At 42.6% G+C, this 24,986-nt stretch overlaps 1 protein-coding gene and 1 non-coding gene across 2 annotated transcripts in view; one reads left to right on the forward strand and one right to left on the reverse strand.

Moving 5' to 3' along the window:
- Positions 1-24,986, reverse strand: part of LOC126263301 (neural-cadherin-like) — a 234,588-nt gene that overhangs the window by 178,203 nt on the left and 31,399 nt on the right. The window lies entirely within an intron of this gene.
- Positions 20,530-20,604, forward strand: Trnaw-cca (transfer RNA tryptophan (anticodon CCA)). Its single transcript has one exon. It is a non-coding gene; the product is annotated as a tRNA-Trp (tRNA).

The following is a 24,986-nucleotide window of genomic DNA, read 5'->3' on the forward strand; positions in this document are numbered from 1 at the left end:
GGTTTTCGTGCCAGCCTCGTATTTTGTCGAACGTAAAGTGCTCCACAAATTGAAACATGCGATGACACACATAATTTCCCAGGTTCTGTTAATATTTTGCTTCCATCCAAGGCTGGATGAAAACTGGCACAGCTGAAGAAGACATTTTTACTTATTAGCTTTTCACACAACAAATTAAATCGTGGTCATATTTTACGAACTGTGAAACGTTATTTTATCTCTTTCTCGTGATGGATACATTTGTATAATTGTAAATAATAGAGTGTCTGCTCAGCTGATATATTTACGTAATGTATTACGAAAACTAAGTAATGCAGTCTCTGAGAATTAAAATTAAAAGACGTTAGTTGCCATCCAGACTCATCTGGAATTTTCCAGTTCCCTGACTAAATGGATAAGTATCTCTTTAACCTATGTTGTCCCGTTGTCTTGCGTGAAATGTAACGCTTATTTCTTTCAGGTTGTGTCCGTCTATACGAATCTCAGTATAACCAATTTTATCAAGCCCTTTATTTTTTGAAAGCCATCAAAAGAGCCTAGGTTTTTAGATGCTGCTCTGCGTGTGTGCTTGCTTGGCTGGTTTTGAAGTTTTTTGTACTTCCTCTCTTTTGAAATTTCACTAGCCTAGCACTGAGAGTACGAAAATACTTTATCTTCTTACTCTTAGTTTTTGGTTAGAGAAATGAGTCTTGTATTACTTGTGATGTTACAGAGACTCTGAAACGGGAAATGATGAATTAAAATAGTTAAAAGAGAATAAAAGTGAGTAATTCCCATTTATCTTCCTGCTCCAGTATGAAATTTGTGAATTATTGTGCAAATAAAATTTTACAAAACCAGTGAATGATGGATGCCTCGATGACCTTGTGCAAACATAAAGGTCTGTGAAATTTGTCTTGAATTCAATCTACTAGTTGTTTTATCACTGCCGGCCACGGTGGTCTCGCGGTTCTAGGCGCTCAGTCCGGAACCGCGCGACTGCTACGGTCGCAGGTTCGAATCCCTCCTCGGGCATGGATGTGTGTGATGTCCTTAGGTTAGTTAGGTTTAAGTAGTTCTAGGTTCTAGGGGACTGATGACCACAGATGTTAAGTCCCATTGTGCTCAGAGCCATTTTTTTATCACTGTTTTTGTTTTTAATTTAGTTTTTGACTGCTCGGCTGCACGGTGTTGAATTCTTTGCAGTCATTTGGATACCCTCATTAAATTGTGTATTTACTTTTCATAACTAATTCACTCATTTGCCGTTTCAGATATGCTCACCACACAGTTAATTAGTTATCTCAATAGATTTCCTTGTTTTAGATTTGTAGCGCGTATCTACGAAGACTCACAGAGAAAGGACATGTCCTCGTGCCGATGTCAGTGTAGAGCTCTTAGTACACAGCCGTCGCTTTGCTACGGAATGTAGCTGAAAAAAAGATAGATCGCGCAAAAATCTCCTGCAGAATAAAACAATAGAAAAAGGAGGGGAGTATAGGCAAACGCGGAACCATGCCAAACAGATGGCTAAGCTAGCGCATCAAGAGTCATGGGATCATTTTATAACAAAAGGCACACTCATCTCTATAAAGTAATGAAATACTTTAGTAGAGCAGTGTGTACTGCACGTTTCTGGCTAAAATATGTTCTAATCAGCACATGGCGGACATACACCTGATGTATGAACTTGCAAATTGGAATGTGTCTGGAGCCAGACGTCTGTTTGCTGAAGCGTTTCCTAATAGAAGTTTACCGTACAATAAGATCCTTCGAAGAATACATGAGAGTCTTGTGGAGACAGGCTCTTTTGAGAAAAAGGTAATTTCATCGTGGAAGGCCAAATGTTGTTAGGACACCTAATTCAGAAGACCGAATACTTCATCATATTGAAAACAGTAATGGCAGTAGTAACAGAGACATAGCAGAAACTGAGAATGTGAGTCACGTGACGGTATGGAAAATGTCACGAGAGTCACTCGTGTATCCGACCCATCTTCAGACAGTACAAGGTCTTATCGAAACAATTTTCCAGTCTCGTAAAGCTTTTTGTACTTGGTTACTGGTGGTGTGTGGTCAGGAGCGACACCTTCTGCCTGCCATACTATTCACTGATTTAGTAAAGTATACCAAGAAATGAGTCCAAAATTATCATAACGATTATGTATGTGGGAGAAGAGAAGCCTTTTGCAGTACTGAAAACAAGACATCAACAACAGTTTAGCATTAATGTATAGATTGGCATAATTGGGGACAGATTAATTTGACATTTCATTTCCCATGGAACACTGACTGGAGTATCATACAGTAAATTTTTAATGGAATATTTAAATATTTTGCTGGAAGACGGTCCGCTACAGTTATGTGAGAACATGTTGCTCATGCATGATGGGGCACCCCCTCATTTCGCTCTGCAAGCAAGAACAATTTTAAATCAATGTTTTCCCAAATAAATTGATAGCTTATGGAGTGCAACACCCTGGTCTGTCCGAACTCCAGATCTCAATCAACAGGGTTTTATCGTGTATCCAAGACCCACTGCAAAAATTGACATCCTTCGCTAACGTGTTCAAGAAGGATTCAATCAGATACAGCAGACACTGTAAGTAGGCTGTTTAGGTTTTTTTATTGGTAACACCACCTCTGTATGAAAATCACTGGCTGTGCTCTGTGCAGTCTGTGGCTGCTTTGCATTGTTGTAGTACTCGCCATTGTAGTGTTAGGCAGCTGGCTGGGAACAGCGCGTAGCGTTGCGCAGTTGGAGGTGAGCCGCCAGCAGTGGTGGATGTGGGGAGAGAGATGGCGGAGTTTTGTAATTTGTCATGAACTGCTATATATATTATGACTATTAAGGTAAATACAACGTTTGTTCTCTATTAATATCTTTCATTTGCTAACTATCCCTATCAGTAGTTAGTGCCTTCCATAGTTTGAATCTTTTCTTTAGCTGGCAGTAGTGGCGCTGGCTGTATTGCAGTAGTGGGAGTAACCAAGATTTTTGTGAGGTAAGTGATTTGTGAAAAGTATAGTTTAATGTTAGTCAGGGGCCCATTCTTTTGTAGGGATTATTGAAAGTCAGATTGCGTTGCGCTAACAAAATATTGTGTGTCAGTTTAAGCACAGTCCTGTATAATTGTTCTAAGGGGACGTTTCATATGTCGACCCTTAGCCGAGGATACCTCACTGGAATCTTCTGATTTTTTTCTTGTAGTTTGTGTAATTAGTGTAGATTTTGTTTATTGATAGCGCGTAATTGTAGTGAAAATCTCCTTTGTAGTTGCAGTCTTTCATTGTTGTACAGTAAAACAGTTGTGGCATGCATATAGATTTGCACCAAGTATTTCGCAGCTGCAATTAACTAGATATTATTTTCAGTGTTATGTTAATGTGTTCTCTTGTTTTTGCTCTTCAAATTGTGCTTTTCTGTGTTATCGTGTGAAATATTGTGACAATAATGGCGTGTGAAAAACGTAACACTAGGCTACAAAGTAAACTGAGAAATAATAGTGACGACGAGCGTAGCTTATCAGCACCACTGTGTAATGAATTACCAGACATTCAAAGTAGTAATTTGGTAACTGTGCATAGGGAAATGGAGCGGGCGTCAAATAATGGCGTAGACAATGAAACAAGTAGTGAACAGGGAAGCATTATCGATCGATCGGTCGGCAATAGCTCGCCTCAGGAAGCCGAAATGACACGACACGATCTCGCAAATACTGTAGATTCAGGTTTTGGATCCTCACCGATTTCTCAAATAAGTCAAGACACATTTTCTGCTTGTCAAAATGTGAATGTTTACGGTGCAAATTCACTGCCGAAAAGCACTGAGGAACATGTTTCAGACACCAATGCATTGTTATTACAATTAATACAACAAATGGGACAAACACAGCAAAAGCTTCAAAAGTTAGACACAATGGAACAAAATCAGAGACAAACAAAGCAAAAGCTTCAAAAGTTAGACACAATGGAACAAAATCTTAAAAAGTTAGACGCAATGGAACAAAATCTTCAAAAGTTAGACTCATTGGAGCAAACTCTTGAACAAACACGTGAGGATTTAACTACTGAGTTACATCACATTGAATCGAAATGTCAAAAAGTCTGTAATGACGTAAAAACACAAATTTGTGAGCATTTCCAACCTATTTTTTCGCGTCATGAAAATGCACTACAGAATCACGAAGCAGCCATAAAAGAACTGCAAACTACTGTTCATGAAAACCATGAGACCTTGCAAGCTAAATTTGACTCAGTTGCATCTACCGATTCGGTTACGCAACTTGCAAAAACTCAGGAAAACTTGAAGGACACAGTAGATTCGATTTCAACACAAATGGACACTCTGAAACTTGGTTCAGGAAAACACACTGAGGAAATGTGTTCACTATCGGAGAAAGTAGCCGAACTTTCGGATCAGGTCACTAACTTATCTACAAAGGTAGATGATGATCTGAATGACACAAGACCTGTAGCCTTCACTGACACAGAAGAGTATGAACAAATTAGAAAATTCAAACAAAATCAAAATCAAATCAATACACAGTACAAAAGAGAAATCCGGGAAGTACAAGATCATTTGGCACAAGTAATACAAGAATTACATATTTCAGAGGACACTCGCGCTCCAGTACGGGAAGAGGGACATAGAAATACGGAACAGCCACAAAATAACAACACAGGGCACTTCGGAAATTATGAAAGAAATTGGCAAGGTACACCGAATTTTGAGATGGAACCGCCGAAACGACGTAACAATGACCGACATGCGACTTGCCGACATGATGATTTTGACTATAAGCTGTTCATTACTACACGTAAATTCAAAACATTTAAGAATTCTGGCAACGACATTCATCCACAAGCATGGCTCCATCAATTCTCTCATTGTTTTCCTCCCAACTGGTCGTTAGAACACAGATTAGAATTTATGTGTGGCTACTTAGAGAATGAACCAGCTGTAAGAATGCGATCGGTCATTCACGATTGCCACAGTGAAGGAGAATTTTACCATGCCTTCCTCTCAGCATATTGGTCTCAAGCCACACAAGACCGAGTAAAACATGGCATCATAATGATGAAACATTTCGAACAATCTGAATTCTCCAGTCTTGTGAAATATTTTGAAGACATGTTGCACAAGAATCAGTACCTGTCAAACCCATACAGCCCCTCAGAACTCATCCGCATTTGCTTAATCAAATTACCTGAACATTTACGACATATTATTTTAGCAGGACGTTGCAAAGAAGACATTGAGGCTTTTCAGGGACTGTTACAAGAACTGGAAATTGACACTGACAATCGGGGAACGCGGGAACAGGAGCACAACAATTACAGGTCACATCTGTCACAATTCCGCGATGACAGAAATAATACACGACAAGGCTATTCTTATAACGTAAATCGCGACCAAAACAGACACCACCCGTATGACAACCGTTGGCAGAGTAGTAATAATTACAGAGAAAGTACGCATTTCCGTAGTAATGAATATGACAGAGACAATCATAGAAACAGACAATATGGTAACCAAAACAATTATTATTACGAGAGACAGAATAACTTCAGACGCAACAGTTCAGCGCGCAGTTACGATCCAGGAAGAAATTCTCCACCACATGACCGACAAGAAAGAAATTATGAAATCTACCGACATGACGACAGACGAGATAACCATAACGACAGACCTGAATTTCATCAGAACTGGCGGGATTCAAACAGAGCAGGGCACTTTCGACAACGCGAATTTGTAGAAGCTAGGTCTCCTAATCCCAATAACGACGCGCGCGAAGGAAGAGACAGACAATGACCCGCACAGCAGGCAGCCGCGTGCGCCAGCTGGCTCAGGGAAAAATTACATAGACGCTAAACTTGAGAAAAATTCCAGTATTCTTTACCGACGTATACCGCACGATAACTGGGTTGATGTTGAAACTCTGAGTACTATGAAGAGTAAAAGATTGTACCACAATTTCACATGTAAAACCGTTTATTGAAAGATAATCTGATTTTTAACTTTGTCTTTGCCATAAAACTCTTAACTTCACATTACTAGAATGCTTTGTCAGACTTAAGAAACTGTTAACATGCAACAATGTTTGAAGTTAAATATCCAGTCAAGAACCAAGAGAACTTATTTAAACAGAAATTACGAATGCATTGTTATTGTGAACAGACGACACAGTGTTATTGTGTGTGTGCATTCTTGCTTGTTTGTTGCACGGTTACGTAACGACTATAAGGCTCACATACTTAGAACATTTACCAGTACTGTTAATGAGATTTTAATGTAACATTTTAGTTTATTTGAAAATACATTCTGAAATTAAGGTGCTTTCTGAGAGATACCAGATGACACAGAGGTTAGTTTATGTGACAGCTACACGATTTTTATCACGACGCTACTAATGAGTGACAATTTACAATGTTGCTTTTGCGGTGTATCTGTTTTATATCTGCACAGTTTTCTGAATTCTTCTGGAAAGAAAAACATGTTTTAGTAGTAACTTTTGTGGTATAGCTACAATGAGACAGCCTTTTCCGTAGCACAACAATACGTTACAGCACAGTACTTTCTTCATCACGGCAATAAGCGTAATAACTAAGATATCTATTCGCAAAGTATATCATTTTTGTGTATCGTGAGGTAAGTACATTGACTTCTGCAGAACTTAGCTTTCGGAGGACGATAACTATGACACTTCCACAGAGATTATCTTACAACAAGACGCACAGTTTAGCGCTACAGTACATGCATTTGAGTGATTAATTTTGTACGTAGAACATTTATTTTTAAAGATATTTGAAGTACAATGATACAAAGGTATTCCGTGATACATTTCATTCCATTGCTGTAATCTGTAACACCTGAGGGTATTATTCATTTATCCTCAGGGGGGTACACGCCTACTTTGTGTACCATGTGTTTGGCAAGCACAAGGAGCCCTAGCTAATATGGTATTTGCTTATACAACTTTACACATCGGTACCATATTTCTCTAACACACAAATTACACAGCTATCTGATCATTTATCTGAGAGATAAACATTTTTTTTTACTACATCAGTGACAGATGTTTACGTAATTACACAGTTGGATAACTTCACACTTACGAAATTGTATTTTGTCTGTACTTTGTGAACTGTTCATATTTTTTCGGATCCATTGTGATACTATGAGAGCTTTGAATGATGTATGTGGTAAGGGAGCATGATTTTAAAGTACGTTTGAGGTAGATGACACTCTTGAAATGAGCAGAGAATTTTTTTTAGGTTTTGACATTATTGCAGAAAGCTACATCGTTTTTGAGATTTGACTGAGGTGTTATGATATTTTTACGACGACGATGTGTATTATGCTGTTGAGGTATGTTTATGATCGATAAGCTAATGCTATATAAGGAATGTGATTACGTGTTTATATGTATATGAATAATGAATAGAAGTTAGGGACTCTGGTTGGAAACCGAGAATCGTACTTTAAGAGTTATGAAATGTGTGTAAATGCGTGAATGTATTACAATGCCGACGAAAATTTGTTGCACAGTTATATTCATAGGATTTTGTTTCTACACATTTGCAACGTAAATTTTCGACCTGTGAAATATTTTTATATGAGACTGTCACTGTAGCGGAAGCTGGTGTCGTAAATATTTCCGTACGGAAGTTAAGTGACCACCTGCACGTAAGGCGTCGTGGGCATCCAGCTGTGTCAGACGCCTGGAGAAAAAGCCATTAGTGTGTGCCAGAGGCACAGGTAGAAAAAAAAAAGGGAGGTCATTATCCTCGCTATTGACGTTCCTTTGTAGAAAGTATCGGGAAAAACGACAAGGTCGAACTTGAAAACATATGATTACACTGTGGAGCTCTTAATTTATGATATTTACTAAAATGCCTAATGAAACGATGAGAAACATTTCACGGCTATTGTCTTGCTAATTGAGAGAAATGCCATATGGCTTGCTTTATGTATTTGTTTACTCATTTTGTTTAATATCTAGTTTCTAGCTGCACTGCAGCATTGGTTAAAATAAAATTTTATAGATGTACTAATATAAATATTTTCTGTCTACAGATCCAGTAAATAATAGTTTTGTGATATATTTCCAAAAAAATGAGGGAGCACAAAAAGACATTTCCCTTCACAGGAACTGCATTCATAATTTTCTTTTCAAGTACATGGTAATATTTTTTTTACAATAAGTTGTTGTGGTGCACCACTTTAATTGCATAGACATTAAGATGTGAATAGACATTTCCCTTATCTGTCTTGTTGTTTTTAGTGTAATATTTTTCTGCTTGAGCTTTGTCATGTTTAGATATAATTTATTGTTTTTGCTTCTGCTGTTTGCCAGGCATAGTGTTACTAAATTTCACTTCGTATTACTCTTTTAAGCCAGTTTTACTATTGATTTCTTTTTCTTGTTTGCCGCTCATTGCCTTTTATTAGTTGTAATATTGCTGCTTGCTTTGCGAATTTGAATATTTTGTCATTGCTGTTTGTGTTAATTGTTTTGTGCTGCTGCATTGCCTCATCCCTTAGTTTAGCATCTGAGCTCAGTAGATTTAAGTTAGCTTAAGAGGGGTAGACTATATAAGAACCTAACTATGGAGAATAGGGAAAGAATGCATTGAAAGTTATATGAAAACGATTTGGGCCAAAATGAGTATGGTACAATGAGCCATAATTATTTTTAAATAAATATGGTTAGAATACAGAAAAGAGGTATAGATAGGAATTTTTGGGAATAATGATGAATGAAGGGAGATCTCCAAGAAGTAAAGAAAGTTTTGTTGGCAAAATACTGCAGTAAAACAAACCCTGTCCTTTCCTTTTGTATTATTATGCTATGTGTTTGTGTACCCTTGTGTATTTATGTTCTTCCTGTATTTATATGTGTATCTGATAAGATTTATGTTGTAGAATTTTTCTGGTACTAAGCTACATTCACTAATGACGAGGAATACTGTTATCCTCAAATACAATTTGCATTTATAATATGTAATTTTCTTTGTAAAGATGTTTACACATTAGTAATTCTGTTCTGTTTCAATTCTCATGTGTGAAATTAATGTTTCGAAAACTATTCTCATTATTTTATTTATCTACTTATCTCATAATTCCTGTTGCACTGATGTATATGTTATTTCTATTCTTTTGTAAAGCTTGTACTACAAATGTTATCTGTATTATTATGTTTTTAATGATGTATTTTGTACCTTTGTTATTGTATTCTTATGTTATAAAATTGTAATTGACACCAGTTCATCATATTATTAACTTGTAAGTTACATTTCACTGCACACGTTTCTGTTGGTCATAGTATATGGACAATATGTGAGAAGTAGGGATTGTTAGTGTTTGCATGTGTGTTAATAATTCAGCAAGGGACTGGATAACAGCATTGCTGGTTCTAAGGACAATTCCAAAAGCTTTGTGAGTGCACAAGTGGTGGTTTATGGACTTGCTATATTGTCTGCAAGACTCTTCGATGGTGATTGTGCACCTGCACAGTCGCAGCAGATGGCTGCTGGCCATCTCTACAAGGACTACAGTGGGTCTGCAACTTTGATGGCCCACCAATACCATTATTTCTACAAGGATTGCACTGGGTCTGCACCTCTGATGGCCCACCAATACAATTATTTCTACAAGGATTGCACTGGGTCTGCACCTCTGGTGGCCCACCAATACCGTAATCTCTACCAGGACTGCAGTGGGTCTGCTCTGTGATGACCTACCAAACGATATTCTTCAAAACTTCGATTGACTCCGCTGTGGGTTTGCTCTGTTGTGGCCCATTACCTGTCAGCATGTCAAGAGTCAGCACTGTCTTTCCGTTGGAAGGATAATACTACTTCTTCAAGACTGCATGGAAATCCACTACTTCTGTGTGCAATTTCTTTTACTAATGAGACTTTGTGAAAAGAAACTGTAATTACTGTTATGAATGATCAGGACTGTCTTTATGGACTGTCAGAAAATTTTAGCTTTTGACCGACATTGTATGAATAAGTGTGTGCATTTGATATCTTTGTTATTGTAATTATAAAATTTTTTTATCAAATCATTATTGGCCACTGTCCAAAAAAATTTGTAAAATTTTTTGTGGGGAGCATGGGGGCTATGCAAGTAGGCTGTTTAGGTTTTTTTATTGGTAACACCACCTCTGTATGAAAATCACTGGCTGTGCTCTGTGCAGTCTGTGGCTGCTTTGCATTGTTGTAATACTCGCCATTGTAGTGTTAGGCAGCTGGCTGGGAACAGCGCGTAGCGTTGCGCAGTTGGAGGTGAGCCGCCAGCAGTGGTGGATGTGGGGAGAGATGGCGGAGTTTTGTAATTTGTCATGAACTGCTATATATATTATGACTATTAAGGTAAATACAGTGTTTGTTCTCTATTAATATCTTTCATTTGCTAACTATCCCTATCAGTAGTTAGTGCCTTCCATAGTTTGAATCTTTTATTTAGCTGGCAGTAGTGGCGCTGGCTGTATTGCAGTAGTGGGAGTAACCAAGATTTTTGTGAGGTAAGTGATTTGTGAAAAGTATAGTTTAATGTTAGTCAGGGGCCCATTCTTTTGTAGGGATTATTGAAAGTCAGATTGCGTTGCGCTAACAAAATATTGTGTGCCAGTTTAAGCACAGTCCTGTATAATTGTTCTAAGGGGACGTTTCAACACGAGGAATATGGGCGCGAGTAAGACGATCCCAGATGCTAGGTTTAGAAGCTTGCGTTAGACATTTTGTGGTAGACATTTTGAACATTTAGTTTAGCCATCAGAAGGCAATTTGAAAAGAAAAATATTGTAGAAACAAACTGTAAATGTGAAAATAAAAGACGGAATTGAAGCAAATACACTCCCGGAAATTGAAATAAGAACACCGTGAATTCATTGTCCCAGGAAGGGGAAACTTTATTGACACATTCCTGGGGTCAGATACATCACATGATCACACTGACAGAACCACAGGCACATAGACACAGGCAACAGAGCATGCACAATGTCGGCACTAGTACAGTGTATATCCACCTTTCGCAGCAATGCAGGCTGCTATTCTCCCATGGAGACGATCGTAGAGATGCTGGATGTAGTCCTGTGGAACGGCTTGCCATGCCATTTCCACCTGGCGCCTCAGTTGGACCAGCGTTCGTGCTGGACGTGCAGACCGCGTGAGACGACGCTTCATCCAGTCCCAAACATGCTCAATGGGGGACAGATCCGGAGATCTTGCTGGCCAGGGTAGTTGACTTACACCTTCTAGAGCACGTTGGGTGGCACGGGATACATGCGGACGTGCATTGTCCTGTTGGAACAGCAAGTTCCCTTGCCGGTCTAGGAATGGTAGAACGATGGGTTCGATGACGGTTTGGATGTACCGTGCACTATTCAGTGTCCCCTCGACGATCACCAGTGGTGTACGGCCAGTGTAGGAGATCGCTCCCCACACCATGATGCCGGGTGTTGGCCCTGTGTGCCTCGGTCGTATGCAGTCCTGATTGTGGCGCTCACCTGCACGGCGCCAAACACGCATACGACCATCATTGGCACCAAGGCAGAAGCGACTCTCATCGCTGAAGACGACACGTCTCCATTCGTCCCTCCATTCACGCCTGTCGCGACACCACTGGAGGCGGGCTGCACGATGCTGGGGCGTGAGCGGAAGACGGCCTAACGGTGTGCGGGACCGTAGCCCAGCTTCATGGAGACGGTTGCGAATGGTCCTCGCCGATACCCCAGGAGCAACAGTGTCCCTAATTTGCTGGGAAGTGGCGGTGCGGTCCCCTACGGCACTGCGTAGGATCCTACGGTCTTGGCGTGCATCCGTGCGTCGCTGCGGTCCGGTCCCAGGTCGACGGGCACGTGCACCTTCCGCCGACCACTGGCGACAACATCGATGTACTGTGAAGACCTCACGCCCCACGTGTTGAGCAATTCGGCGGTACGTCCACCCGGCCTCCCGCATGCCCACTACACGCCCTCGCTCAAAGTCCGTCAACTGCACATACGGTTCACGTCCACGCTGTCGCGGCATGCTACCAGTGTTAAAGACTGCGATGGAGCTCCGTATGCCACGGCAAACTGGCTGACACTGACGGCGGCGGTGCACAAATGCTGCGCAGCTAGCGCCATTCGACGGCCAACACCGCGGTTCCTGGTGTGTCCGCTGTGCCGTGCGTGTGATCATTGCTTGTACAGCCCTCTCGCAGTGTCCGGAGCAAGTATGGTGGGTCTGACACACCGGTGTCAATGTGTTCTTTTTTCCATTTCCAGGAGTGTATGTGACAAGAAAGTATCTGTAAGTAAGAAAATAAAAAAAAACCATATTTATGTACAAATATCAACTTTTTTTGCTTGTTTGTAATTCCGCTATCGCTCCCCAGAGGTTTCTCAAGTATTAGTTAACATGTTTTATATTCACCATAAAAATAATTTTAGAGAAACGACGAGAGTTCAATTTGCAGAGACATATATCTTTTATTAACTTTGAAAAAGCTTTTAACTGGGTCAATAGAACAAAAACTTTGGAACATAATGATTAAAGCAGAGTATCCTACACATCTTATTCAAGCTATAAAAGTCTTATACAAAGACACAAAAATAATATGAAAACTGAAGGAACCATCACCTATAAGGAGATAAACAGCGCTGTAGCCTGTCGCCAACATTATTCTATATTCTGATTAAGAACTAGAAGTAGGATGAATATCCGAGTGTACAGATTAATAGAAATAAATATGTTCATATAATTATGTACGCATATGATGTATCAAATTTGGAAGAAAGTGAAGATGAGCTACAAAACGCAATGTATTAGGGTAATCCCAAAAGTAAGGCCTCCTATTTTTTATATGTACAGAACTCTGTTTGTGTGGCAGTTGGTCACACTGTTATGAAGAGTGCTTCACGCACTGTGTGTAAACATGCGAATTGCACGCTGTTACTCGGTTTTTGAACGCAAAGGGCACTGCGCCGACTGAAATACATTGCCAATTGACGGAAGTGTATGGTGAGTCGTGCATGGATGTCAAAAACGTTCGTAAGTAGTGTAGAGAGTTTGCAGTCTGCCGGTAAAGTCATGGCAACCGGTTTTTGGGATCGGAATGGAGTATTGTTGGTCGACTTTATGCCCACTGGACCACAATAACGGTGACAGGTACTGTGAGACTGAAAAAACTCAAACGGACAATTCAGAATCGGAGAAGAGGAATCTTGCTATTCCCTAGGTTAAAAGAACACTTGGCCGGAAAGCAATTCAGCTCCGACGACGAGGTGAAAGAAGAGGTTCGTAACTTTCTGAACAGCATGGCTGCCAGCTGGTATGACATGGGCATACAAAAACTGCCACAGAGTCTACAAAAATGCATCAACGGAAATGGTGATTATATCGAAAAATAGCTAAATGTTCAAGCTGTTTATTGACGTAAACCATTGTAGAAATAAACAGGTCTATGCACTTATAAAAAAATAGAAGACCTTACTTTTGGGATTACCTTCGTACAAACTACATTAGCGAAAAGAGAATATGACACTTGTATATCAACAAAGAAAACTGAAACCATGCCTCATTATGCAAAATATCACACCGGCTCAAAACTTATAACAGATAATACTCCACTTGAGCATGTCTGTAGCTTTAATCTTTTAAGATGTGATACAACCTATGATATGAACAAGGATGCCAAAAATAAGATTAACAAATATGAATCAGTATGCGGAATGATATATAAAACATTCCAAAACAAAATACGGAAGAAAACAAAATTAGAATTTTATGAAACCATGATTACACCTATATTGGTATGTATATAAATGAGTCATAGATCCCCATAAAAATGATAAAAGTGTACTACAAGCAGCAGAAATGAGATTTTTCAGGGAAGTTAAAAGCGTTACCGGGGAAGACCACATAAGAAATGAGGATATTAGAAATATTTGCGATAGTCATGAAATGACTGGAGACAATGTAACCTTATAGAAACATTTCCTACAAAGAATGAGTGTAGAGAGAATACCACGTCACGCCAAGCATAACAAGCTAGAAGGCAGAGGGAACGAAGGAGGATCCAGGACGAGGTGACAGCGAATAGTAAAGACTGTCATATCCTTGACGGACAGAAGGAGAAGAATAAGACGAAGAAGTAGTAGTACGACAAATGTATGTGTAGATTATGAAGTGATCATCTGATCAAATATCCGCCTCTGTGAAGCTATAGTTCCCAGCGTTATGAGACTGACGCTACCAAGGACCTGCGGTCTCAGCAGACGTACGCTCTTTTTACCGACAGTTTGCTACAGCCTCCCGGAACAACGAACGCCGCGGTAGCGCAACCATGTTTATCGATGTCGTCGTTTATCTTGTGAATATAAACCTGTGCACCTCAAGAATTTTTAGAGCGCGTGTGCGTCGTGGCTTTCACGTAAACACACGAGGCTTGTGGCTGGAAGTGAAGCATCCGGCCGCGGTGCCCGCCTGCCGCTATAAACAACGTGCGGTGGGGCTTCCCTCGCTTAGCGTCAGCTATCCGGCTTGCAGGCGGTCCGGTGCTAGGTGTGTCCAGCGAGTTACGGTGAGGCAGAACCACAACCGTACATCCACGGCAAGAGGCGTTGGAAATTTAGAGTCTGAGTTCCAAGGAATGCGAGCAAGGAGTGAAAAAGGATTTAAAGAACGGCTTTACGAAACCATCAATACCTGCCACACTCACGTTCAGAACAAACAGATCACCTTTAACGACTAGAGATAGGACGTTCATATTCATGTGACGTGTTCGTTAGTATGTTCCATAGAAACGATTAGCACTTGTACCATGTCGGCCTACGGATTCAAGGTCAACATCGATATCGCGGCGCAACACCAACTATCTGTAAAATGCGCCTGCAGGTTCTAACAACCCTACCACAACAAAGGTCAAAAATTAATTATGATTTGTAGTGTTGCTCACGCTGCTAAATATTGCATTTTCGGGCAACAACAAAGTTATATTATGTGGCAGGTTTCATTAGAGCACAGTTAATAAAGTCATTTCATAAAATAATTGATAAACTAGGCACTCATGGTTTCGTGTTTTCCACGCTGGTCTTGTTGTGAACTCATGGCTCAATCGTCGAAAATCTAGGTAGTGATGATTCCAAGCTCGGATTCAAAGAGGCCTAGGTGCTATTCTGCTATATTCAAAAGTTTTATAGATGTGTTTCATAAACCATTCTTGAAGATTAAACTCTCGCAAGTTAGCACAATGGTGATGTAAAAAAGTAATCAGCACTCCGAATTTAAGTTACACTTCTTTTTTATTACGTTTGTTGCAATATCACGTAACTCACAAAACATCACTTCACAATATAAAACATACTTGAAAATATCTTCCTCACTGTTAAAGTTCACATTACATAAACTGACTACAATTTGCGTCTTTTCAACATGACCAGAATGAGATTTTCACTCTGCAGCGGAGTGTGCGCTGATATGAAACTTCCTGGCAGATTAAAACTGTGTGCCCGACCGAGACTCGAACTCGGGACCTTTGCCTTTCGCGGGCAAGCGCTCTACCAACTTTTTTTTTTTTTTTTTTTTTTAATAAAAGGTTGTAGTCAGCGGCTTCTACCGTGATTGGAACTGCTATGTCATAGAGTACGATCACTACAACGCACAACGGAACCTCTTTTTTTTTTTTTTTTTTTTTTTACAAACACTAAATGAAATGCATCCTCTGCCAAAAAGAAAGAAAACAAAAGATTTTAAAACAAATCACAAATTGAAAGGAACAGGGATGTTGTTTTTATTTATTTATTTATTTATTTTCAATAAGGATCACTCTGTTAAAAGGAACATATAGACCATTTCATCGTATAGTATGTGCATTACATAGTGAGTGGTGAGAGAAGCGTGAGGTTCATCATCAGCCGTCAAATGTGCACACCGACTGCACCCGGCACATTCCAACTGCGTGGGGGGTCAAGGAAGACTGCCTGAAGATAGTTGGCAAAGGTTTTCCGATAGTGTGACCATCTATGAACCTCACTGTGGGCTTGCTGCAAGAAATACCAAAAGTCGAGTCGCGACGTGGCAGTATCCCCATAGAGGTACGCGATCGTCCAACCTTTGATCCAGATGATCGACTGTGATTTAGTGATTGGTGAGCCTCCCAATTAATGGTTCCAACGCTATCGCGAACAGCAGCATCGAAAGAGGGCAGCCCTGGCGAATGGATCGTCGAATTTGAATGGGCCCTGCTATACGCCCAGTAACCTGTACCAAGGATTGTGCGCCCCCGTAAATCCTTCTAATGAGACCAGTAAAACGGTCTGGAAAACCCATTTGTTCCAGTACAGCATACAGATAGTTGTGGCGCACCTTATCAAAAGCACTGTCAAAATCAACCGCCACCATCGCCGCTTTAAGCCGGCACTCCTCCGCCAGCGCTATCACATCACGGCATCGCCAGTAGCTGTTTGCACATTCACCGATCCACCCGGTGTCATCTGTTCCGGAGAGAGAACGCTACGAATTAACGTACGACATCGGGACGCTAGCAACCGTGCAAAGATCTTATAGTCGGCATTAAGCAGGGTGATGGGGCGATAATGTGTGACCGTAATTCCTGGCTTCGGTTTATGTACTGGCACCAGGAGGCCTTCCATAAAAGCCGGTGGAATAGGCGCATCGGAATTTAACATCTCGTTGTACATTTCCGTCCATCGCGGTGCCATTTCGTTGCGAAATTCGCGATAGAATTCAGCAGGAAGCCCATCAATGCCTGGGGACCGATTCAACGCACCTTGTGCGATCGCATCATGTACTTCCTCACACCTAATGGCTGCCAGTAAGGTTCTCGCGGCTTCCACCGTCAATGTGCGGGAGACGGACGTGGCTATACGGTCGAGGTCATCAAAAGAGGCAGCTTCTTCCCGATAGATGTGTTGGTAATGGTCGACGAATGCAGAGACAATGTCCGCTTGACGCGTCACTCTTCGGTCTTCGCGGGTGATTAACTCCCGTACCAAAACGCGTCGTCGGTGCTTTCGTTCATTCACGACGTGGTGCATGGAAGGAATCTCGTGCCTTATCGTATCGTGACATCTGGCGCGCACCATGGTTCCCTGAAGATGTTTCCGAGCTAAAGCCACTAGTTTAGCTTTTATCCTTTTGCGTTCGATCCAGATGTCCTGACCCGGCGGGCCATCATCCAGGTCGCGCAGTGCTGCAAAATAAAAGTCGGTGGTACGGCGGCGCCATTCTGCCATTTCCCTGCTATATGAGATGAACGTACGGCGAAGCGCCGGTTTAGCACAAGTCAGCCACCAATCAAGCTTCGTCGCATACCTTCCAACCCTTCGCTCGCACAACGTCCATGTCTCAAGGATCCGTTGACGGCATTCAGGATCATGGAGATGTTGAATGTTTAGTTTCCACGGGGCCTTACTGTTCCACACCTCTCTACGGGGAAGAAGCACCGTACAGATGAAAGCGCTGTGATCGGAAAATGCCAATGGCCAGCGTTCCGCGTCCTGGACATCATTTGCATGAGCCCGTGAGATATAAATGCGATCTAATCTGCTCGCCGAATGACTTGTCACATAGGTGTATCCCGGTGCAGCTCCATGTCGTAATTCCCACGTGTCACTAAGTACAAGGTCGTTGACAACGATTCGCAACTCCTGGCTGATGTTTGCTTGCGGCCATTGGTCTTTCTGGCTGAGAACACAGTTGAAATCTCCACCAATTATTACACATTCAGAACGTCCATGGAATAGTGGAGCAATGTCTTCTGCATAAAATCGCGCCCTTTCCCGCCGCCGATTGTTTGCCGACGGTGCATAAAGATTGATGATGCGTGCCCCAAACGTCGTGAAAGCCATTCCCCTGGCCGACGGAAGATAACACACGTTTTCCACTGGGAAGCCATCTCGCACGTAAACTGCCACCCCACTCCCATTGTGACCTCCATGTGACGAATAGGATTGGTAGCCTGCGATGTATGGGAGTGCAGCTATGTGGACTTCCTGCAGCAAAGCAATATCCACATCAGATGCCCAAACCGTTTCCTTCAGTAGGTGTATTTTGGCCGGTGAACGCACGTCATTGATATTTAATGTCGCAATACGGTTCGCATGGCGTTGCATCCCACTCTGTCGAGGCGCAACAACATCTCCCTGCACCGGCGCCGGGGGCTGAGTTAGAAGACGTTCTCTCGCCCCTCTCCCTTCACCTTCAGCAATTATTAGTCCGTCTTCGTGAGTGCCGGCTGCCTCTGTATGACGTCCGGCGCCTCCTCAATATCCTCATACCACATCTTTTCAGGCTGTGATATATTCGTGTCCATAGCCACAGCATCTGCGTCTGGAGAGCCAACTGGCTGTGATTTCTCTTCAGCATCACCACTTCCCGGTACCGTCAATGTGACAGACCGCTGTGGGTCGGATCGAACAGTTCCCAGTGCTTCATCCTGTTTCGTAGAGGCTGTTGTGTCGTCTTGGTCCACAGGCACATCGTCGTCGGGGCAAGGGGAGTCATCCCGAGGAGATGTCGTGCGACGCCGCCGTTTCCTCCTTTTCGGGGAACGCTGTTTGCGTGATCTTCCGTCCGTGTCCTCAGATTGCAGGGAATCACGGCTGCCCGACAGAAAAGCATCCGTAGGAACTGGAAGTGTTTCGAGTCCCATCGTTGAACTTGGCGGGAGTTCGGTCGAAACTAATGATGTCGTCTCAGAGTGCGTTTCAGACGGAACAGCATCCGTAGTGGCTGGAACTGCTTCTTGTACTATCGGTGTGCTTGGTGGGAGTTCGGTCTCATCTGATGTTGTCGCCGTAGATTGTATGCTCGACGGTTCGGTCATCGGCGGACGCAGTGAGGGCTGTGGCATAGGTGATCGGTAGTACTGTCATCGCCGGCGACGGCTCCCGCACATCTGAAGGCAGTTGCGTAATCCGCCGTTGCGTACAGTTCGACCTGAGGTGTCCCTCCTGGCCACATCCAGAACATGTACGTGGTTGACCATCGTAAATCACCACCACCCGACAACCACCAATTGTCAGATAGGACGGTACATGCTTCTGAAGATCAATAGTGATCTGCCGCACTCCGTTAAGAACGGGGTATGTGGCGAATTGTGTCCAGCGTTCTGCCGTGTGACCATGTACTGTGCCGTATGGCTCAAAAGCCTCGATAACTTCGTCAGCCGGGAGCTCAAATGGCAGCTCAAAAACACGTATTGTCCGTATACCCAGACCAGCATGTTCTACAGTTACCGTGCCGACATTCCCGTCACTATGGCAAAATCGGAGACCTGCTTTTGTCGCCTGTAGAATTCTCTCACACGCCGCGTCATTTACCATCTTAACATACACCGTGGGACTAATGATGGATAGGTGAATTCCGATAATATCGTTTGGCGGTATCTTGACGTCCTCTCGAATGAATCGTTCCACTGCTAAAACCTTTGGTCGTTCGTAGTCTTTGCAGAAATTGAATCGTAATGTAGTTTTCCTGTACTTGTTCGCCATGATCGTTGTTACTAGCCCGCGTGCAGACTAAGTCCACAAGTAAACAAACACTCGCACACGCCGCACAGGCGGAAGTATCGGACCTCCGCTTCGCACGGCCGCTAGCGCCGAACTGCCCAACTGAGCTACCGAAGCACGACTCACGCCCGGTCCTCACAGCTTTACTTCTGCCAGTACCTCGTCTCCTACCTTCCAAACTTTACAGAAGCTCTCCTGCGAACCTTGCAGAATTAGCACTCCTGAAAGAAAGGATATTGCGGAGACATGGCTTAGCCACAGCCTGGGGGATGTTTCCAGAATGAGTTTTAATCTGCCAGGAAGTTTCATATCAGCGCACACTCCGCTGCAGAGTGAAAATCTCGGGGCTCTCAGCACTATGGGACTTAACATCTATGGTCATCAGTCCCCTAGAACTTAGAACTACTTAAACCTAACTAACCTAAGGACATCACACAACACCCAGTCATCACGAGGCAGAGAAAATCCCTGACCCCGCCGGGAATCGAACCCGGAAACCCGGGCGTGGGAAGCGAGAACGCTACCGCACGACCACGAGCTGCTTGTGAAAATCTCATTCTGGAAACATCCCCCAGGCTGTGGCTAAGCCATGTCTCCGCAATATCCTTTCTTTCAGGAGTGCTAGTTCTGAAAGGTTCGCAGGAGAGCTTCTGTAAAGTTTGGAAGGTAGGAGACGAGGTACTGGCAGAAGTAAAGCTGTGAGGACCGGGCGTGAGTCGTGCTTCGGTAGCTCAGTTGGTAGAGCACTTGCTCGCGAAAGGCAAAGGTCCCGAGTTCGAGTCTCGGTCGGGCACACAGTTTTAATCTGCCAGGAAGTTTCATATCAGCGCACACTCCGCTGCAGAGTGAAAATCTCATTCTGGAAACATCCCCCAGGCTGTGGCTAAGCCATGTCTCCGCAATATCCTTTCTTTCAGGAGTGCTAGTTCTGCAAGGTTCGCAGGAGAGCTTCTGTAAAGTTTGGAAGGTAGGAGACGAGGTACTGGCAGAAGTAAAGCTGTGAGGACCGGGCGTGAGTCGTGCTTCGGTAGCTCAGTTGGTAGAGCGCTTGCCCGCCAAAGGCAAAGGTCCCGAGTTCGAGTCTCGGTCGGGTACACAGTTTTAATCTGCCAGGAAGTTTCTTTTCAACATGACGACCAAGACTTGACTCTTACGCTTACTCGCTAAAAAATCAGAGTTAAAAGTACGTCAAAGACCATAGTGACAAAAGAAAGAACTCACATAAGAATAATATCATTGCAATATAAACGTATCGATGTATCAGAGTACCTCTACATTAATGAAATCAAATCTGAATGTTGTCTCAGAAATATGTTAACTACTTTACAGAAACACAGTAGAATATTGCTAGTATCGAGAGGTTGAGGTGAGGTGCCGCAATGGTTACGTAATTCAAGTACCATTACAAGGTCTCGTTTTCGCTGTAAACAGAACTTAATGGCTCAGTCTGACTTGGGCAGACCTGCAGGATGCCTCGAAGACATATGCGCGAACCGTACCGTCAAATCATTGAGTTTGAAAGAGGGCGTGTTAGTGGTATCAGATAATGTGATATATCTATATATCCAGGCATATCACTAAGGTCATGGCGTGCAAAGAGATTGAAGAGGAACGTATTGATAGAAACAGAGCAGAAACATTTGTGGCAGATATACTCGTAAATATGTTAATTAAAGACAAAAACACTTACGTATGGAATAGTGGCCACAGACAATTTTGTTATGAACTGTCATCTTCTTCAGTAATATCACACAGAGGTGAAAAATCAATAACTGGTGAGGTACAATCTGTTAATAGTGCCACACATAGCTACACAATATATGCGTCTATGTCGATTGATGGTAGATTTCCGAACAAGCTTTATATATGTTCACAGGAAACCAGCAGCAATGTGGTCCACGGAACATCTATACTCAAGCGAGTAAAAGTGGAAATATGAGCAAAGGACCAATGAAAAGCTTTTTCAGTTAGGTCCTTTGTGAATATGCTGTAGAGAATGGTTTATTACTTTGTGATTCATGGTCAGGGCACTGGTAGAAAAATTTTTACCCAACAAGAATATTACGTTACAGACACTGCCACCGAAGGCAGTCAAATGCTATATGTTTCTTTAGACAGTGCAGACTCTATTTCAGATGTCCTGTTGATTTTGTACGCTTGCACGCTGACAATCGACAGGTTACATTACATGATCGATACTTCGTCATATTCTAATATAATTATCTACAACCAACTTTCTCCACTGAGTTATAGGCATGTGTTAACATTGCGTGGCAAAGAACAGGATACAATGTTCATTTTCTTGTCTCATCATTTGATAGTGTAGTCTCTGTAGCATTTGATACTGGGCAATTGCAGTGCGAAAATACCGAAGACAAATTAGCACGTCCTCGTTTTGCCCTTGTCAAGTGTGCGTACTGTTCCATTCCGTTATGCTTGAATCATTTCATTGAAACTCGTGCACTATGATGATGAATAAAGGAAGAACGTCCCGTATCACAGCACCTACTAATTCGGAAAATACTTACCGGTACGTACTGCATCCGTTAATATATTATATTGTTTACAGCAAATATCGAGTAGCGCTTTTTATGCCAGATAATACCTCATTTATGTTTTTTGTGGATCTGCTGGTTACACATCCTACACGGTATTATTTCATCAGCGACTTGTGCTTCTCTAGTCTTTATATTCGTCATCGTTTAAACATCGATTGTACACAGCTATAGAGTTTTACAGATAAATAACCCTGATGAGGGGTAGAAGAAGCACAGCTTTGCACTATAAACGCTTTTGTACTCGGTTTTGGCCAGTCGAGCTGGGGTACTTCCCTTGTTAGTCACTTGCAACGAACTTTAACATAATTTAAAAACCTTTACGACAATTTTTTCTCGCTGACAGCCCCTACAAGACGATGAAAGGAAAAATGTTTATGACTTACTACTTTTCCACTGTTCATGCAGTAAAAGTATCGCAGGACGTATGACATTTATTATTATTCGAGCGTTATCTTTAAACTGTCTCACAGAAACCTCTGTTCATCATCAAACTAAATATGGGTATTCATCTTCTACATTACTTCAATAAAAGATTTTTATTTGTTACTTATGGAACTCCCGATGTTATTTCTGTTTTAGTTACGGTAGCCCTGTGACGAGTTCAGCTGCAAGCATGCAAGCTTGTCACCTAAACACAGCAGCTACTTTTCTGTGGTTCAGTGCATTTGGGGTAGCTTCCATAGTACTGCAGTCTTCGGACGTGAGCTTCGTCGAACGCTAGATCAGTCACATGGCTCGGCAGTCGCTCAAGAGCTCTTGTGAAGATTTGGATCTTTTTCCCGGTACCTGCTGTGACCTCGCCATCGACAAGTATACCAGGTTCATTCCAATCCCTGTCACATTTTTTAAAGAATTTCTTAGCCTCATTTGGATTAAATTTGTTGTGTGCACTTTGCAGCTCATGTGACCAATTTAAATCTCGTCTGATTTAGGCGTTGTGCCGGTTCCACTTTTTTAACAGAACTTCATGTATCCATTCATGTATTTCAGAGACTGACCTTCTCTTTTTGATTGTATCGAGTAGTACAGGCACTATCGGATCAGCCAAACTGCATGACAATTAAAAGGAGCGAAATTCGTCAACAGGAAGTGGGTACATCTATTTCTTGTACACTCTAAAACAAAAAAAGCGATGCACCACGAAAGAATTATGCAAATGGGACGGAAATTGGAAGATGTGATGAAAATGCACAGACAAAACAAGATTAGAATTTCAGAAAAATTTGATGATTTATTCAATAGAAAGGCCTTCACAGCCGGCCGAGGTGGCCGAGCGGTTCTAGGCTCTACAATCTGTAACCGCGCGACCACTACGGTCGCAGGTTCGAATCCTGCCTCGGGCATGGATGTGTGTGATGTCCTTAGGTTAGTTAGGTTTAAGTAGTTTTAAGTTCTAGGGGACTGATGACCTCAGACGTTAAGTCCCATAGCGGTCAGAGCCATTTGAACCGAAGACCTTCACAAATTCAGGAAGTCAATAACGCGTTGATCCACCTCTGGCCCTTATGCAAGCAGTTATTCGGCTTGGCATTGATTGATTGATAAAGTTGTTGGATGTCCTCCTGAGGGACATTGTGCGAAATTGTGTCAAACTGGCGCATTAGGTCGCCAAAATCCCGAGCTAGTTGGAGGAACCTTCCCATAATCCTCCAAACGTTCTCAACTGGAGAGAGGTACGGCGATCTCGCTGGCCAAGGATGGCTTTGGCAAACGCAAACGCAAATACGAAGAAAAGCAGTAGAAATTCTCTCCGTGTGGAGGCGAGCATTATCTTGCTGAAATGTAAACTCAGGATAGCATGAAATGAATGGCAAAAAAACAGAGAGTAGAATATCGTCGTACCGCTGTGCTGTAACGGTGCCGCGAATGACTACCAAAGGGGTCCTGCAATGAAAAGAAATGCCACCCCCGACCATCACTCCTGATTGTCGGGGTGTATGGTGGGCGACAGTCAGGCTGGTATCCCACCGCTGTCCGGGGCCTCTAGACATGTCCTCGGTCTGGAATCTCATTGACTGGAATAGAATTGTTTTCAGTGATGAGCCCTGCTTCGAACTGAGCCCTGACCTGCGAAGACGTGTCTGGGGACGCCCCCACAGCGGAGGTACCAACCTGTCGTCCGTCAAATGGTCCAACAGGCAGGAGTGGTGGCTGGGATACCATTTCCCTTCATAGCAGGACCACTTTGGTTGTCATCCGCGGCACCCTTACAGCACAGAGCTACGTCGTTGACATTCTATGCCCCGTTTTTTTTTTTTTTTTTTTTTTTGCCCTTCATGGCAAACACAATGGAAGCCACCATGGGCTTACATTTCAGCAAGTAATGCCCGCCCCCACACAGCAAGTGTTTCTACTGCTTGCCTCCGTGCTTGGGAAACCTCATCTTGGCCAGCAAGGTCTCCAGGTCTCTCCCAGATTGAGAACGTTTGAAGCATTATGGGAAGGGCCTTTTAGCCAGCTCGGGATTTTGGCGATCTGATGCACCAATTGGACATAATTGGCGCGATACCCCTCGGGAGTACATCTACATCTATATCTATATCTACATGGATATTCTGCAAATCACATTTAAGTGCCTGGCAGAAGGTTCATCGAACCACCTTCACAATTCTCTATTATTTCAATCTCGTATAGCGCGCCGAAAGAATGAACACGTATATCTTCCTGTACGAGCTCTGATTTCCCTTATTTAATTTAGGTGATCGTTCCTCCCAATGTAAGTCGGTGTAAACAAAATATTTTCGCATTCGGAGGAGAAAGTTGGTGATTGATATTTCGTGAGAAGATTCCGTCGCAACGAAAAACGCCTTTCTTTTAATAATGTCCATCCCAAATCCTGTATCATTTCTGTGACACTCTTTCCAATATTTCGCGGTAATACAAAACGTGCTGCCCTTCTTTGAACTTTTTCGATGTACTC

The sequence above is a fragment of the Schistocerca nitens genome, chromosome 6 (genome assembly GCF_023898315.1).
Source record: "Schistocerca nitens isolate TAMUIC-IGC-003100 chromosome 6, iqSchNite1.1, whole genome shotgun sequence".
Taxonomy (NCBI): domain Eukaryota; kingdom Metazoa; phylum Arthropoda; class Insecta; order Orthoptera; family Acrididae; genus Schistocerca; species Schistocerca nitens.